Consider the following 5696-nt stretch of genomic DNA (forward strand, 5'->3'; position numbering starts at 1 on the left):
GATTTTATTTATTTATGTATTTATTTTTTTTAACAAAGGCACCTTAGTAAAGGCTCCTACAGATCGATCAGTCACCTGTGTGCACCTCGTTACTGAGCGGCTGCTGTACTGCGTGTGAGAAACTGACACTGACAGCACCAAACGGAATGACAGAGGAAAAAAATTCTCACCTCGCCGACCACGAAGCTCCATCTGAAATTGACACCAATGACACAAATAAAATGCTTGCAAATAAAAATGCTTTTTGGAAATGCTTTACATGTGTTGCTATTTACAAAACTGCTGGCTGGTTTGTGGAGTTGGGGGTTACAGCCTGTGAGTGATTTAAATAACTATGAATTACTACCTACAATAATTAATGTACTCACACAGTCTTCACTAAAGTCTCAATTTAAAGACTGTACGTTTCACTGTAACCCTCGGGATGAAATTGTTAGCAAGGTGGCTACAGTTTATTAATTTATTTTTAATTTGCAGTGGGAGAAAGCTGCTTCAGCAAGTACAGTAGAATCTGCCAGCACTGACAAACACTGAATCTACTATAGATACTAATGAGAGCATAACAAATACAAAAGAAAAACGAGGGAAACGCAGATCTTTTCAAGAAAGCTGGGAGACTTTGTATAAATGGATTTGAATGTGTGAAGGATCACCTTCCCATTTGTTAGAGCCGCCACTGAATGTTTTCATTTTTAAGCGCTGCAATAACTGTTCTGCTTGTGAAGCATCCACACTGTAATTTGACAGAACAGGTGATTTATTGCACTATGCAGGACCTTATTTTCCCCCATTGGTGCTTAAGCCCCAGAGCACTCCGCCCCTGTGCACCTACCTATCAGTGATTAAAGCCTGGTTTTCAAAGGAACGTTAGGTTACTTACTGTAACCCTGGTTCCCTGAAAGAGAAGACGACCACCAACGACATTATGTATAGGACATGCGTGCCCATTGGGAAGGTATCACTTAGCTCTCTATACCAGAGCTGCCGATAGGCCCCTTCCTGTGATGACACACTCACTCCTGCCCACCGAGGGATAAAACCTTCATCCAGAGGAAGCCATTTCTCTTTTTCCATCGAACCCGTGAGTGCGACCGATGCGACCTCACAGTTGGTGGTCGTCTTCTCTTTCAGGGAACCAGAGTTATGGTAAGTAACCTAGCGTTCCCTTTCAATTAGAAGATGACCACCAACGACATTATGTATGGGATAATGTATACCAGAGCCGCCGCGAGGGAGAAGGAACGGCAGCATATGAGAAATAAGAACATAAGAACATAAGTTTACAAACGAGAGGAGGCCATTCATCCCATCTTGCTCGTTTGGTTGTTAGTAGCTTATTGATCCCAGAATCTCATCAAGCAGCTTCTTGAAGGTTCCCAAAGTGTCAGCTTCAACAACATTACTGGGGAGCTGGTTCCAGACCCTCATAATTCTCTGTGTAAAAAAGTGCCTCCTATGTTCTGTTCTGAATGCCCCTTCATCTAATCTCCATTTGTGACCCCTGGTCCTTGTTTCTTTTTTCAGGTCAAAGAAGTCCCCAGGCTCGACATTTTCTATACCTTTTAGGATTTTGAATGTTTGAATCAGATCGCCGCGTAGTCTTCTTTGTTCAAGACTGAATAGATTCAATTCTTTTAGCCTGTCTGCATATGACATGCCTTTTAAACCCGGGATAATTCTGGTTGCTCTTCTTTGCACTCTTTCTAGAGCAGCAATATCCTTTTTGTAACGAGGTGACCAGAACTGAGCACAATATTCTAGGTGAGGTCTTACTAACACATTGTAAAGTTTTAACATTACTTCCCTTGATTTAAATACAACACTTCTCACAATATATCCGAGCATCTTGTTGGCCTTTTTTATAGCTTTCCCACATTGTCTAGATGAAGACATTTCTGAGTTAACATAAACTCCTAGGTCTTTTTCAAAGTTCCCTTCTTCAATTTCAGTATCTCCCATATGATATTTATAATGCACATTTTTATTGCCTGCATGCAATACTTTACACTTTTCTCTATTAAATTTAATTTGCCATGTGTCTGCCCAGTTCTGAATGCTGAATTATGAATTCATTTTGAATGACCTTTGCTGCTGCAACAGTATTTGCCACTCCTCCTATTTTTGTGTCGTCTGCAAATTTAACAAGTTTGCTAACTATACCAGAATCTAAATCATTAATGTACATTAGGAATAGCAAAGGACCTAATACTGATCCCTGTGGTATACCACTGATTACCTTGCTCCATTTTGAGGTTTCTCCTCTAATCATTACTTTCTGTTTTCTACATGTTAACCACTCCCTAATCCATGTGCATGCATTTCCTTGAATCCCTACTGTGTTCAGTTTGAGAATTAATCTTTTATGCGGGACTTTGTCAAAAGCTTTCTGGAAATCTAAATAAACCATGTCGTATGCTTTGCAGTTATTCATTTTCAATGTTGCATCCTCAAAAAAGTCAAGTAGGTTAGACACGATCTCCCTTTCCTAAAACCATGCTGACTGTCTCCCAGGATAGTGTTACCATATAGGTAATTTTCCATTTTGGATCTTATTATAGTTTCCATAAAGTTACATATAATAGAAGCCAGGCGTATTGGACTGTAGTTACCTGGTTCAGTTTTGTTTCCCTTTTTGAGGATCGGTATTACGTTTGCTATTTTCCAGTCTGTCGGTACAACCCCTGTATCAAAAGACTTGCATGATTTTGGTTAGCGGTTTGTAAATAACTTCTTTGAGTACTATTGGGAGGATCTCATCTGGCCCAGGGGATTTGTTTATTTTAAGCGCTCCTATTCCCTTTAACACTTCTGCCTCTGTTATGCTAAAGTTATTTAAAATTGGATAGGAACAGGTCGACATGTGGGGCATGTTGTCCGTGTCCTCCTTTGTAAAAACCTGTGAAAAGTAATCATTTAATATATTTGCTATTTTTTTTCTTCATCTATGATTTTGCCATTTGTACCTCTTAGACATTTAACCTCCTCTTTGAATGTTCTCTTGCTGTTATAATATTGGAAAAACATTTTGGAATTGGTTTTTAGCCCCCTTAGCAATATTGATTTCTATCTCTCTCTTGGCCTTTCTAACTTCCTTTTTGACTTGTGTTTGCAGTTCCAAGTACTCTTTCTGTGTACTTTGTTTTTGGTCCCTTTTAAACACGCTGTAAAGTGCCTTTTTTCGCTGAATATTTTTTTTCATTGATCTATTAAACCATTTTGTTTTAGATTTAGATTTGTCTACTTTTGGGATGTAATTGTTTTGCGCCTCTTGTACTACATTTTTAAAAAACAGCCATCCTTTTTCTGTGGATGAATCAGAACCACATAAGCAGTTAGCGGTGTGAGCTTACACCCTCAAGGAAGGCAGGGCAGGGCAGGATCTATCATATTAAGGTGGTAGAAACTGGAGAAAATATATCTGACAGTACAAATATCAGACAGCGAGGAACCCTCTGAAGACGGCCCAAGAAGTAGCCAATCCTCTACTGGAGTCTGCGGCTACCCTCCCAGGTGGGGGCATGCCAGCACCATCATACGCAGTTGAGACTGTGTCCACAATCCAATGTGACAGACAATGCTTTGAGAGGGGCTGTCCTAGGGTCCGTGTCCTGTGACAGACAAAGAGCTGGTCAGTATGAACTCCAGAAAACTCGAGCAAGCTATTTTACACAGCCTCGATCACAGCATCTGGACAGGGGTGTCTAGCCTGGACTACGTGCAGTCATACGACTGGGGCAGCACGTAGCCTACAGCGGAGTGGAGCACCGTCTACAGGTAGGAGGGCATCGAGGCACCTCATGCACCGAGCACCCGAGGGTGCTATGCGCACTGAGGTACGAGACCCCATGCGCACCGTGCATTCGTGCACTAGAGCTGTAGCAGTGGGCACCGAGCACCGTGTGCCCAAGTACCAAGGGCTCTGCGTGCACCAAGGTACCGAAGCACTAGGGGGCAGCTATGCAATGGTGCCTATCCTAACCGTGTGGTCACACCAGGTCAGCGCGTAGCAACGAGTTGAAGGCAGACAGCAAAAAACCATGGTAGAAGAGAAAGGGAAGAAGACTCTGTTGCTTGTTTACAAGGCCCGACTCACCGAGGTAGGTGGCCTACACAGCCGGAGAGGTCTACTCTACAGCGGGATGAGCCCGGTGGAGTAATACGACTGGATGGCCGAGTAACAACCGCTCTGCAGCTATCCACAGCACAACCCTGAACAGGGCCGTGCAGTGTGACAAGAGACAGGGGACGCGCAGCAGCAGCCATCAACAGGCCCACTCCAGCTGCCAGACGGCGGCTGAGTGAATCACTCGACAGCGGGGATGGGGCAAGGCCTTGCCCCGTGGGGGAACTGTATTCTCCCAAGAAAGAAATAGACACTCGATCACAGGGTAACTGCACAGGCAGTCTCTCACACACAACAGAAAGTAAAGAGCAGAGCAGCCTACAACGCAAGCGAGGAGGCTGCTGAAAGACAGAATGAAGAGACTCAAAATAGAGAGTTGGTGATTCCAGCAAAGCGGCAAGCCGGCTTTCAGCACGAATGCAAGGGAAATACAACACGACTCAAAGATCTTTTCTATCAACACGCTCAGCTAGACAGAGGTCTTACGGTACCATCTTGAGAAGGAAAAAGAGAAATGGCTTCTTCAGGGTGATGGTTTTAATCCCTCGGTTGGCGGGACCGAGTGCGTCATCCCAGGAAGGGGCCGATTGGCAGCTCTGGTATAGAGCTCAGCGATACCTACCGAATGAGCAGGCATATCCAATACATTGGTGGTCGTCTTCTCTTTCAGGGAACTAGGGTTACAGTAAGTAAACTAACGTTTTGAGTTACTTAAATTCTTGTTTTTTTTTTTGTTTTTTTTTTCTGGCACAATATAGTAACTCGATAATCTTGTGCCTTGTTTCCTTTGCTGTCTTCCACAATGAAATCTTTAAAAACTATTTTGGGGTATCTACTCAAAATAAAACACTGAAAAATGAAATGCATAAACACCGAAAAACTGAAGCCCATGGTATAAAAAGTATAAAAAATGTATAAAAAGTTTTGGTTCGGGGGTTCCCAAGTGGCGCATCCAGTAAAAGAACTCGCTAGAGTGCAGGATGCGCTCTTAGCCTGGACGTTGCCGGTTCGAGTCCAGGCTATTCCACAGCCGACCGTGGACGGGAGCTCCCAGGGGGTGGTGCTCAATTGGCCGAGCGTCGTCCAGGGGGAGGGAGGGTTAGGTCAGCCAGGGTGTCCTCGGCTCACCGCACACCAGCGACCCCTGTAGTCTGGCTGGGCGCCTGCGGGCTTGCCTGTAAGCTGCCCAGAGCTGCGTTGTCCTCCGACACTGTAGCTCTGAGGCGGCTGCACGGTGAGTCTGCAGAGTGTAAAGAAGCGGGCGGCTGACGGCACACGCTTCGGAGGACAGCGTGTGTTCATCTTCGCCCCTCCCGAGTCACCGCAGGGGTGGTAGCGGTTAGCTGAGCCTAAAAATAATTGGGCATTTCAAAGTTTTGGTTCTTGAAGTGATGTGTTTCATGACATTAGAAATTCTTATGACTGGGTTTCCTTTTCAGTTGTCTAAAACGCAGACTATTACAGCGGTAGTCTTTCTCAGAACCCCCCCCCCCCCCCCCAAAAAAAAAAAACTTATTATTTTGCTTTTCAAACAGTTTATTTAAAACCAGTTTCACTACAAAATAATAAAAAA

The sequence above is a fragment of the Acipenser ruthenus genome, chromosome 46 (genome assembly GCF_902713425.1).
Source record: "Acipenser ruthenus chromosome 46, fAciRut3.2 maternal haplotype, whole genome shotgun sequence".
NCBI lineage: Eukaryota > Metazoa > Chordata > Actinopteri > Acipenseriformes > Acipenseridae > Acipenser > Acipenser ruthenus.